The 14355-nt window shown below is 30.0% G+C and overlaps 1 long non-coding RNA gene across 1 annotated transcript; it reads left to right on the forward strand.

The window, feature by feature from the left end:
• Nucleotides 1-2591: 2591 nt before the first annotated feature.
• LOC134693271 (uncharacterized) lies at nt 2592-11019 on the forward strand. Its single transcript, XR_010102380.1, has 3 exons — nt 2592-2867; nt 6337-6441; nt 8927-11019. It is a non-coding gene; the product is annotated as an uncharacterized LOC134693271 (long non-coding RNA).
• The last annotated feature ends 3336 nt before the right edge of the window (nt 11020-14355 follow it).

The raw sequence follows: 14355 nt of genomic DNA on the forward strand, positions 1-14355 counted from the left end.
TATACTAACAGTATGTAATCATCCAATTCGATAGACTATTGTATACCAAAAGAAGAAGAAGAAGAGGACTAATTTGATTTAAATACAGGTCGATCTATAACTTGCTTTGGTTCATCGAAGTTATGAACATAGTAAAATCACAGATTTATATATCAATTAGATTGTTCTCGAATAAAGAAAGAAATTCGTCATCACCACAATTGTTCCGACATATGCAACTGGACGTACACTAATAATCCCCGAGGGATGTGAATATTTTCTAGGAAAGCTTTTGAGTATTAAAGTTTCAAATCATTTTCGGGATTTATTTTCTTTCTTGATATTCAATGACAGCAAATTTAAAGAATAAACTGCTTTTCAGATATTTGTCCGCTTTAGGGGTATTCTTGCCAGTTGAACAGACTTATAATTACATTCAAAAATAGGGAAAGATGACATTAAATTCGTTGTCTTTTGTTTTTAAACATCTTTGGTCAAATAGTTATTAAGTATTATACGTTGTGAGACGAAGACTATTTTAATAAGGACGTCCCCGATAATGATTAAATTTGGTTGACGTTTTTCACACTTGATAAAGAATATCTATTCGTAATTTTTCGATTCCATTCCAAGAAGACCTTAAATTTGCTGTCAATTTTTAAAAACTTCTCAAGTAGAAAAATATTTTTTCTTTATTCGTTCATATTATATTCCGCTTCGGTAGAGTTATCTTTAGTGAGTTCCAGTTATTAATTTATACGTGGCTTTTAAAAAGTCTAAATCTAAGTGTTCTTATTCATTTATTTGCCTAATTAAAAAAAATAAAAATACTTTGGTAAAGCTATTTATAATTTTTAAGTTCTCCTTTTTATTAGACATCAATCAAGGACAAAAGGTGTAAATCATTTCAATCGGACATATGATTTAAGTTTCCCGTCTTTAACCGAAAATTGTGTATTTCTTAGTAAATTAACTTATTTGAATTAAAATAAATAATAGCACCAAACATAATTAAATAATTCCACGGCGATCAATTTTTATTTGTCACCAACTTGAATATATATTTGAAATATGTATATTGAATGCTCCCTTGTCTTATAATTCACTGATCCGAATAGACAGTCACACCTGGCAAGATGTGCCCGAGAGGCGTGGTTAAATACCGAAGTGCAAATAACAATTTACCTTTCAACAAGCCATCTACAAGTATTGCCACAGAACCGTGAATACACACATCGTATCAACCAAGTCATAGCAGAGATAGTAAAAGGTCAATAAGAGTACACCAACATATTGTCTTTACAGATTATTGTACTTTACTTTGTTCACCTTATCAGTCCGAAAATATATTAATTAAAAATAAATTTATAAATTTTTGTGTTGTCTACAAAAATAATTCGAATATATACGTTTAACATAGAAAATTTATCTCATGAATATGTACAATTGAACGTCTGTGCGTTTTATCTTCTTATTATCGGATGGTTATTTAGATAAAGCGTAAGTCATCGGCGCGCTTACGATTACGTTAAAATATGATTAAAAACCAAGACTTTTAATGATTGTATATTAAATCCCGGCATGCAAAAACCAGGAGAAAACGTCACGACCTACAGGAAGTAGTTAATATTTTTTCATTAAATATTGGATTTCTCCTTTATTACTGCACATATAGCAATAAAACTTTGTGAATATATATATTATGTCATAATGAACATATTTAAACCATTAGTGAAAAATCGTGAATTTTCCCTTTAAAGTAATACACAACTTAAGCTTCTTAGGAGGAAATCTTATCTGGGCTTCTGCATTGAAAATAAATTGAACGTGGTCTCAATCCTAACTAGTCGTGTTAGCGAGGAAGATCTAGAAAATGTTTCTCGGGATAATTATAATAAAAAAAAAACAAGTATTATTTATTGCTAATAAAAGTTCGAGAGCTTTATATAGTCTTTAGCTCTTTGACATATATATGTTTATGACATTATTTTAGCCATAAAATATTTAAAATAAAATGCTTTTAACTTTGGTGCAGTATCAGAGATATTTTTGCTTTTTGATTGTTGCGTTTCTCTATTATCATTTAACAGTTTAACTTCAAAAATAGGCGGGGTTGTGTTTTTTTCTCTCTAAAAAATAGTATCATCTATTCCCAGCCAATTTGATAAAAAAAAAAATGTGTTCAAGCAGATGACAACAAAGTTATTCTGAATCAAGATTTTCCCATACCTTATGGTGTTAAATTAAAAAATAAATAAAAGATGTGGATTTAACAAAAAAAATGTCAATCCGTTTGCACGGAAAAAAAATGTTCTAGACAAAAAACATATTCCCCTTTTTAAGTTAAATATTTCTAGAATTAGTACTTTAATCTCAGACTTTAATTTGTCTGTTTGTGATTTTTTTTATTATTTGAAAACGTTTTTTTACATTTCATATTTAAAAAAAACGCCATATAAGCCCTAGTGTGTATTATCTATACAGATCATCGTTAATTAGAGTTATATTTATGTTTTAATCTTTCCTTTAAAGGATTAATGTCATCTTTATAATCTTAAAAAATACATTAAAATTTTGTGATAATGAAAGAATGGGTAATAATACAGGGTAAACGAACGGGAATGCACATATTTATATATTAAATTGTCTATTGTTTTGAAATAATAGAATTTCATTATTTCTTTTGCCTTAAAGTTACACCAACTGGTTCCTTGTTTTTTCTTTTCATTATCTAATCCGTTTAAAGATTTGTTAAACCCTCGGGTGCCTCAATGGTATTTGTAATACGTCTGTAATACGAGTACACAAATTGGTGTGTAAATCCGCAAGCAGTGAACAGTGTGTGGCGTTTACCTATAGCTATACTGACGCGTTGATATAATCTTCAGGTATATATATTTTATATTGATAACCATAATTAACCTGCTAATAATTCATTGTTTAAAATCAAGGTGAGTAACGCATAACGACACGGAAAATTCTAAGTTTGGATGTTAGATTTGACCTCTAGACGTACTTATTAGGTCAAACCAAAGTCAAAATACTTGTAAAAATGTCGTTACGCATTTACATTGGTTATCACAAAGCATATAAAAGCGTGACACCATGTACAGTTCACAATTATCGCCTGAAAGGAAATGTTCAAGTTTTCTGTTACATAATTTGATTGAACGTGGGAAACGGTTTTGAAAAAAGGGGGAGTCTTGTTATTTTCCTATCTTTAGGTCTACACGTGTCCAGATTTTGTTTGTGCCACCCGATAAAGTATTTTAAAATATACACACTAAATTGATGCGCCATGTTTCTTTAAAATAATGTGTGATATCAAGACATAGTTCTAACATTGTCCACATTGTCACCAATGAATTTCAATGTCATGATTTTATTACATGACAAATTTAGTTCCTGAATACACATTCCAATGCATTAAATGTATTGAGTATCTATATCATTTTCTAGCACTTCCTGGATTCTGCTGCTGTTTAAGAGGCAAGTCCAAGATCCGCCCCAGAAGCAAATATTACAGGTGTACATTATCAGATTATACAACTGGACTGTCAGATAAGGGCTGTCCCATGGTTTATAAAACAGCAGTACTTTAAACCATTGTGTTTAAAATTTATTAATAAAACTTCAGTTCTAACTCCTGGGGTCTTCAATCCAGCTTTTCCCAAAGGCCCACCGTCCCAAGATTGTAAAAAGTCTGAATGATGTGAAAGAATTTCTACTGCAGGCCAAAATACAGCATGTATGGTATTAAATCTACTGGGTCTGGGAAGGCAATCTGAAATATGTGTGGTACAGACTGTTGATGGCAAAAAATTGTCTTTTTAATGATGTCAGATGGGAGTTTAAAACGACCTTGACTGGTTAAACAGCCCTCGCACTTTCAGTAACATCATAATGGTCAATAATTTGATTTTCTGGTGGGGGTCAATGAGAAATTTGAAAATGATTAGCCTGATAAGCGCTGAATATAAATAATAATATATCATGGACCTAAGATTGGATAAAAAATGTTCTGCAACAAAGAAATGCAAGAAATCATGTTGAAAAGGGCAAATGAACCAGAAAAGTTGTGGAACAAAATAATCATGTGTACATGTACATGTACCAACAGATGACAATGAATGGTCAATCTGCAAAAAATCCTCCTGCCTCAGTTCCCAAATATCAAAAGGTTGTCACTAGATAATTCAAGGTGTTAAATGTATACCTGTATTGTTCCTGCTTTGTGAGGTGCAGTGGCGGATCCAGAGGGGAGGGAGTTCCGGGGGTTGAACCCCGCCTCCTTTTGTTTGGCCGATCAGTGCATTTGAATGGGGACATATAGTTGGAACCCCCCTTTGTACTTGGTTGGGACCCCCCCCCTTTTTTAAGATGGCTGGATCCGCCCTTGAGGTGGATCTTAGTAACATTAGGTTATATGATGTTTCTAGTGCTCTGTCAACAGTATGCATTGGTTCTAATAATGCCATAAACAAACCGTAAAAAAATATACATCAATGCTCACTTACTGTTGTGACAGTAAATCATGAAATGTTGAAGATACTTTAAAAACAAAATTTCATTATTTTATACCAGGTATATAAATTAAACTCGTTGTATTGTTCACCTCAAATAAAACCTGACATTGACTTGTGAAATCTATTATTAGAAGTTCAATATTTGTCTGGCCTGAACGAAATTTGAAAAAACAAGACTTAACTGCCTCACATGTTAACAAATGTAAAAGTTTATCATTAGGATTCAGCATAAATGGAACCTAAGATAGAAAGTCAGTGGCACAACTTGCCACTTTTGAGATTTAGTGCCACTCTCTCAATCCCAGATTTCAGTTTATTGACATTTTAATTTGCATAAATAAGTTGACATGTAACACAGGTGAAAGTCAGAGTCATATATATGTTTTGTCATCAGATTACCTGTATATTAATTAACAAATGTTAATTCTAGAAAATATGCATAACAAAGGAAGTTTTTCAGTCTTGTTACATAATCATTACATGTTTGGAATAAAATTAATATTTCATATTAACATCATATGAAAATATATACTGCATATGCACTACATGCACATGTACAATGTATATAGGCACTGAAAGTCACATGCCTATAATTTTTTATATTTTGGGTTGTAATTTCCATGACCTGAAAGTACCATACTGTCAATCCTCACCTAGAAGAAAATAATGAAATGTTTTCACCAATGTTACATATAGGAAGAAATCAGCTTCTTTTTACCATGTTTAACCATTTGTGGGAACAAACTGCAATAAAAAAGATTCTCACCTTGAAACCAAAAAAAATCAACATGGTCTTGTCAGCACATGTTGGTTTCAAGTGTTGGAGGGTCTTGTATACTCACTAGCGAGTTAGAATTATGTGTCCATGTTTTCCTACAGACTGTTACTTTGTGAAATAGCATGTTAAAGATCAGATTCAGTGGGTTGGTCTAAAACAACATGTTCAAAGCTTTATCCTTATTCTAAACATGTATGACAAGTCAATATCATCTTATGACTACAAGTTATTTTGCATAGGCAATATTTCTTGTAAATTCAACAATGTTTAAAGTTTTATTTAAAGCTGATATTGATCAAACTACATTAACACAAGATCTATTGGGCTTTATATATAATTACATATTGATTGAAAATTTGAATAACTAAATATTTACACACAGTCTACATTTATTACATGATATACAAAAGTTATGAAAACAACACAAACAAAATCGAAAATAACAAAGCACCAGCATTGCACTGACATGAAGTTTAAAGGCGTTTAATGTTAAATGAGTTTATGATATTGTCGTTCAGACTTCACTTCTGAAATGGTCTAGAACTTCAACAAATTAAAAAACATATACAATGCTTAAAAGAGAGAAAATTAAAAAAAATTAAATATATACATGTATTAATATAAAGTAATACGTACTCACTGTCAAATGTATTTGCATTTCTATTGTCATGCAATATTAAATCTAATATTTTAAAAGTTTATTTTAAATTTATTCCCCTATTGAATATTTTATGGGCAAACACTTAATTTTTGTATTGCAATACAATATCTTTCCTTACTGTGTTGGACTCACCATGGCCAAAATGATGAGTCCTTGGCCTTCAGAAATACTTAGTGAGAACCCTTAGTTATCCTTTTGGCATTTACCTCTCATTTAGGTTTTATTTTGAAATTATTCATATTGGTATTATTTTGAAATAACTCATTTAAATGTATTATTTTGAAATAACTCATTTAAATGTATTATTTTGAAATAGCTCATTTAGGTTACATACTTGTATAGGTAATCCGTATTATTTAGATATATTTAACCTGGACTTAATTGATTTTCAGATTTACACAGAAAACTTCTTGTCAAGATGATTTCATTAGAGAGCTGTTTGGTATTTATTCTGTCAACCATCATTCCAGCAATATATTGTGAGGGAGAAAAGCTTGGTGAGTTATGATCTCTTTTTTAAACCAGTTACAAACAAAGCAGAGTTACCTCCCATGCTGACAAACATTTTATATATATCATAATATACCTAGACCAGAGAGAATATGTACTTTATGTCATAAATTTATTGGTGATGAATTTCATGTTTTATTTGTATGTCAACATGATTCTATTGTTAATTATAGAAACAAATACTTACCTAAATATTATACTATTAATCCTCAATATATTAAAATGGAAGGATTATTGTCCATATGTAATATGGAGGTCTACAAACGATTGTCATTTTTTATTAAGAAAATTGCTTGTTTTTCTAAAATATTTACCATTTTTATTGTATTTCTATGTGTTTAGATAGTACTGCATGCTCATTTCGTCATTCAATTGTTTATGTATTATACTTTGACCTCATGTTACACATTTATGTGTCTGAGCGTTATCAATAAATCTTGAAAATCTTGAATCATGTATCACACTTTCATTGTAATTATTTTTTTCTCCACTTTGTCAGCTTGCTATGAAACATTTGTGCATTAAAGAAAAATGCCAACAGGACAACAGTTGGACTTAAGGACCCTTCAAAATTATATGAAATGTTATTTTTTGTTTTATATAACTTTAATAACTATTTATATATTAAATCTTATAACAATAAAATATTATATTATTTCATAAATTTTGTTTACATCTGGATCTTATTTCTAAACCTTTGAAACAAACATTTCTGCATTAAATTTTGACAATGTGACAGTGTTAAAATTTAATTCAGTAATTATTAGTGACTAAATGGAACAAAGATATGACCAGTGCCAAAACCTTAATTTACAGATTACAGTAATTTTGAATACACAAGTTCTGACCATTCCACACTTTTTTAGAACATTTTGACTATAGTTTAAAATATCAGACTATTGAGTGCATCATTTTCTGCACTCTGAAGGCTGCATGTCTTTATATCTCAGTCAATCTTTTATGTGTTACAAAAAGAACACAAGAGTTATCTCCCATTGACTGAATGAAATATTTACTATTTATTTAATGACCTGTTTTTACATGATTAATCATTATATTTGAGTAAAGATGAGAAAAGGGATCAACTGTTTAAAGTTTACAGCAGCATTAAAAAATCTTATAAATACAATTATTTACTTTCACTTACTTTATACTTCTAGTAAATCATACTACAATGAAATCCAAACACAGTTCTTTAATATTTCCCAGCAATTGTGGAAAAAGTTCCTGTTTACTATTAACTTGTAAAATATTGATTCATGCTTTTCCCAAGACACACCTATTGTCAGAAGTTGAAAAGGATGTATAATTAATGGACTTATGCTTGTAATAATAGATAATTATTGATTTTTTTTAAAGAAAAGAATAGTTTAGTATACTCATAATGATTCATACTACATGCAGTTAAACTGTTTATTTAAAAAACCTGGATGCATCCATTTGAGTATCTCTCATTTATATAGCTAACCTTTTTGAAATATTTTAATTTGATTTAAACAGATCTCATTTTAAAATGTTTTATAGATTTTTTTTTACCATGTCTTCAAAATACAAAATGTTTATTTGTATGTAGGTTTGACACTCACCTATTCGTAGTAGTTTTTTATGTAAAGATTCAATTATCTATCACCATTACAAGCTTACTGATGTAATAAGTAATATAAAAAAAAATCAAGGAATATTCATGTTGAAAATTGTATGAATTTAAGACATCATATATAAAAGAAGATGTGGTATGATTGTTAATGAGACAACTATCCACAAAAGACCAAAATGACACAGACATTAACAACTATGGGTCACTGTACGGCCTTCAACAATGAGCAAAGCCCATACTGCATAGTCAGCTATAAGAGGCCCTGATAAGATCATGCACATATTCATTATCCTCTCATGGTCTTTTCTCTCATCTGTACTCATCCATCATGGTGGTCTTCTTTTCATTAAATCACAAAAGAGAAGTTGGACTAGCCTAATATCAAGCAACACATGTGATGTTTAAAAAAGCATAGCCTTCAAGACATTCCTATGATTACATAAAGAAAAACCATACATTGTCTCGAAATATCAATGTTATTTGTACAAGGCTTAGAAACAGGTAGAAAGCAAGGCTGTGCCATGTATTTTTACCTGTTTCGAGCCGAGTTCAAATAACAGATTGATATTTTGAGACAATGTATGGTTATTCTTTATATACTGCAACTCTCATAACTGTTCAAAATGAAGTATTTAGTGTAAAACCGTCATTCTTTAATTGTGAGCGAACAACGTAAAATTGCCGCGAATCTGTATGTTTTATTGACGTCATAAACAAAACTGTACAGAAAAACATTGTCAACGTCTTAAACACTATGATATACGGTCAGGGACTGTATATCACATATAAATATACAGTCAATGCAATTTGACTGCTCAAATATGTTACTTTATTGTACATACAAATGTAACAGTTTTCTTATTTTCTTTTTATAGAATCCAATTACAAGCACCCTGATGTAGCAGCTGAAAGACAGCAGACGGTCATCATCGGAGTTGTTGTTGGTCTGTGTCTAGCCTGTGTTTTCCTCGTCATTCTCTGCATCTCATACAACTATTACAAACACAAGCCATACAGGAACACCCCACGTGATGTTGAGGAACCATTAACAGCCATGAAATAAACAGGAAATGACACTTGACTATGGAATCATGGGTAATTCCACATTCCATTTGTTGGAATTATTTTGTAGTTACACATGAGATGGAATTTCCCATGATTCTATAGGATTTTTTTGTGATAAAAGAAAGAAGACACATTTTGAAAACAGCTGAAAATTTGAAAAAACTGACATTAGAATCTCAATGCAAGACACAACGAAAGGAGATTTGATACTTTTTTTTTTTACCAAGAATTGAAGTGTACAGGATAGATATATTATTGTCTCCCTTTTCAAAAAAGTTTATGAAATAAAAGACCAAAAAATCTTTCTATATGCAAATCAGCAAATCAGTAAATTACATACATGTGTAATTATTCTGAGAAAAATATTCAATGTCAATTTTTTTTTTATCTTCATTGTCAGAGGATGGTACAAAATGATATTCCTGATTCATTGAGTGTCCCATTATAGATTTCATAAATAAAGAAACCAATTAAATTAATAGTCTGAATAAGTTTTCAACTGTCAAATCTGTACACTAAGATATGAATCAGATAGTAGTAATATAGTAGAAATGCTTATTTTTGCTCATTGTGCAATTTTGTAATTTTATATATAGTTATATTCCATAAAACTCGGGATTTTGTACATTAAAATCATATATTCAGTTTTCATATATCCAATTCAATGCAAGTCTTTTATGGTTAATCATTATTTTGTGTAAAATGAAATGGACATTGAATAATTATTTTTTTTAAAGTTTGAATCTCCAGATTGGACAATAGCCGACAATTTTAGTTTAAAGTAAGAGATTGTAGTCGTTAGAAATTAGGTTATTAATACAATATATTCCATTACCATAATCATTCCTTGTCTATAAAAAATAGATTGTTGTCCAATTTTCTCTTCCAATGTAATCATGGTTTCATAACATTGCATTGATGCTATACATTTGTATGCATTTAATCATTGTTCTTTTGTCTGTATTTTAAACTTATTTTATTCTCTAAATTTTTATAACCTAATGACTCCTAATTCAAGAAATATATTACATTTTGGTAAAATAGGAAAAACTAAATAACTGTGAAATGAAAGTTGATTAAGTTTGTTTTTAAAAATGTAAGACTTCAAATTATATATTTATTTGATATAGGATTGAATTCTTCCAAATACATATTTTATCTTTAAATTTTTAAAAGAAATTAGTATTTTTCTTAGTTCTTTAGATTTATATATATATATATTCTTATGTAGAGATAGTAAAATTTATTTTTGTTACCTCCCCTTTTTTGGCTGGTGTTGTTACCTCCCTTTAATTTCAGCTGGTTTGAACTTTCATGCAATATATAGATTGTTCCATATAACATCACCAGCCCTAGTATGTAGTTGAAGTATCACATTTAATACTATTAAGAGTTTGGTGTGCATTATAACTTTAGAAAAGAAGATGATATTTCACAAGAGACAAATCCGTCCCTTTGGTATTTGAAGGAACTACTTAAACTTGTCGAATTCTCATAAAAATAATTTCAAGCTCTGATATGAAATTAAATGTCTGAATAATTTCAGCTCTTCTAACCTCAGGATATTTCAGTTATTTGACATATTCATTAAAAAGGTTTAAAGCATTTTCTCCAATTTGGAAACAAATCATTTTCACCAGGAAAATTTGATCATTGTCAAGTTTTTCATCTAGTTATAAAGGTATAACATCACTAATGGATTGGATGGAAATTCAAAGAAAAAAATACTGCAGCCTCGTTTAAGAGGCACACAAAAGCCTGAGAAAATAAACAATAATTATGCATGTTTTGTTATTTTTACTGTACATAAGACTCTATAAATGGAAATTGGAACATTTTAATAGTATGTAGTAATTTTTCATTTTATGAAAAGAACTTTCCGAAAAATAAAAATATGATTTTATTCTTTATAGTTTATAATTTATTTGTAAGTAAGAAAACAAATTATAACACTTCTTGGATTATTGTAATTATGCTCAATATTAGTCCTTTCCCCAACTCAGTAATTTTACGAATGAAATGTAATGTGGAAAACACCTATAAAATTTGTACTCAACTGCACATAACACAAACACAGAAGCATTTATCAAGGCAGTGGCCCCCTAGATCCACCTATCCTAGCTATGGTACTGTAAACCAACTTATTTTCACGGATACTTTATTTTTCGTTTTACCCTTTTTTACCACCTCAGGGCTTTTTAATTTCACGATTATCTCATTTACTTGATGAAGTTAATAAGGAAAGATATAAGATTGACATATTCACGACGATTTATTTTTGCATTATTTTTCTACTTGCAAAAGTCGTGAAAATAAATCGCTCTCGAAAATAAGTGGGTTTACAGTATTCACCAAACTATCACACATAGATGATAGATGATAATGATGATGATGAAAGGTCGTTTTTGGTCAAAATTAATGCATATTCAGGTAGTGAACATGTTAATTTGATGAAAATTATGAACCCTTTTTGGTCAGAGAGAAAAAAAAGCTAAGATGGATTTTTGACATGAAGTTGATAAAACGATATTCATATTTGGTTGACGAGTTATTTGCAAACGTCAACATTTCTGTTAAGTTGCATATTCCAGTATTTTACGGTATCTCAAGTTCAATAAGCATGATGTCAACTATATTAAGTGCATGGAATGGATTTCATCTGACCTTGAGCTCCATTTCATAATTCATCGGATATTGTTGAGTGATTGTGGTTTGGTCTATTTCTTAGATACTACAAGCAATGAGGTATTTATATTTGGTGTAAAAAATGATTTTAAAATATTCATATCTGTCTTACAGGTTTTATCTGACCTTAACTTGTAAGATTCATTGGGCAATTTTCAGTGATGTAGTTTGTTGTATTTCTCAGATATTATATTATATTTAGGGTATGGAAAGTTTAAATAGAGGAAAGTTCCCTACTGATAGGATCCATGTGACATGGACATAATTTCATTGTTTGTTGGTCAATCATTCGTTTTTTAGGGATGCACATTTTACATTTGGTTGGTATAAATGTTTTAGATTTAAAAGTATCCAGTTTCAATGTCAATTGAATAAAAAAGGTACATAGAAAAACATAATGAATCATACAATTTAGAAACATCAAAGAATTCTCCAAGCTGCCCTACTGATACAAGTTTATATATCGATACATAATGAAGAATGGAGGCCAATTAATGTATTCATGAAACACTTAAAAAGAAATGTAAACCTGTGCACCAAATCAAGAAAAATGTAAACTAAAAAAAGAAAATAACATTGTAGTTGGTAGAAACAATAAAGGTATGTTGACTTTATTGAATGTTGCATATTCAGATCACCAGCAATAAGTTTAGAATCAAATATGTTGTTGACATGTCTGTTAGCTTATCTGACCAAAAATGCAAAAGTAAGAAAGACCATCAAGAAGTCGTCTGTAAAATGTTCAAAGCGATGAATTTAACTCAGTCATCACTTGGAAATCCTGGTTCAATATTTTCCATTTAAACAACAATCTCCTATCGAGAAATTCATGATTTATAGAAATGCAAACTCTGGGATATATATTACATCTGATTGCGCTGCTAGAATATTGCTACATAGAAAGTTCGCAATTGTCAAGATAAAGTCATTCCCTTTGTCCCATAGTGCGGTTATCAACCTCTCCTCATTTTCCAATTTCTAGATGCAAGAAATGGGACAGACTTATCTGCATCTGCTAGCCTTAATTTCAAGTACGATGGAATAGATGCGATCAACATACTCACAAAAGTCTCAATTATTTTGTGTGATGAGCTGCGTAAACCACAACGTATATGTCGAAGTGGCAGGAATCGTCAGATGAATTCTTATATAAATTATTGCCTTTAAACAGCAAGTTCTATATAGTTTGTGCATTTTTTCTCTCGAAAACGATAAAAGTAGTTCGAGACAAACTATGATAACAAAAGGTATGACCAGAACAAGATCGACAGATGAGTTGATATAACCGATTCGAGTTAAGTGATTTCATGAACCTCGGAAGACGCTTTTTGCAATGTTCTTGTATTTTGCCAAAACCATTTAAGATTGAAAGAACTTTTAGACAGAAAAATTTACCAAAAGGTCATGATTTGTTGTCAAGTCATTATGCCTGAAATGGACAGTTAAGGGGGCTCGCGGGTCTAAATCATTTTTTTTTTTTTTTATCTAATATAGGATATACCTATATTTTTCTATAAACGAACTTTAACTTATTCTTAATAGAAAAATGAAATAAAAAAATCGGGCCACCGTTCATTTACGCTCACGATCTGCCTTCGAAAGAAGCATACATTTTTGTAAATGTCCTTTTTTTCTGTTGAACCAGGGACGTATCTATTTTAAGTCCTTGGTTGAACTAATAGGAGAAATATCGGTAATATCGAAATAAAAAAAGAACTAAATTACAGAAATCGCTGAAATTTTACTATTATTTAGTTTATGTACAGCTTATTCGATAACAACAATAAAAAATATAGGTCACCGATGAGTTAAAAAAAATATTTCAATTTTATTGCCAAAAAGTGGCATTTTTTAACCAAAGGGAGATAATTTGGAGCTTTTTCAGTGAAATCAACATTTTAAAAGTCACCTGGGGCCAACACGAATTGACTTTTTGGAATGAATTTTGGATCATATGATAAAGTAACAACTACTTAAGGTAGTGAATAAAATTTGTAATGAAAAATTAAAGTTTGTTTTTTTCGGAAAATCTTATACCCGCGAGCCTCCTTAAGGTGGTATGGGAGTCTAAAATAAAAATGATAGGATTTGTTCATACTTTGCCAAAACTTAGTATCTATTGATATATGTTGAAAAATATAATAAAAATGATAGGTCACCATGCATTTTCTCAAGCTACAGGACATGACAAAATGACAAATTTTGTATGGATTATACAGGAAAAAACACCATTTTGTGATTAAAAACTAAACAAAATGATAGAATTGTTCAATACTTAAGGAAAAGATAGATTTCAGACAATGCTTTGAGAATATCAAAAGAAAAGATAGGGTCACCGTACGTTTTTTCCGGCTAAAATACAAAATAGGAAAATTTCATGTAGAATCCTTCAGAAAATGCACTGTTTTAGAGTTACCTCCCCTTAAAATGCCAATTTAATTTTTGTTTAAAACAACCAAAACTAATCAACATTTGCAAAAATATTAATATTTGTAAGTTATATTCTTATAAATTGGTTCTTTTAAATGAAAATCACATTAAATATCTACATTCC

The sequence above is a fragment of the Mytilus trossulus genome, chromosome 12, assembly GCF_036588685.1.
Source record: "Mytilus trossulus isolate FHL-02 chromosome 12, PNRI_Mtr1.1.1.hap1, whole genome shotgun sequence".
NCBI lineage: Eukaryota > Metazoa > Mollusca > Bivalvia > Mytilida > Mytilidae > Mytilus > Mytilus trossulus.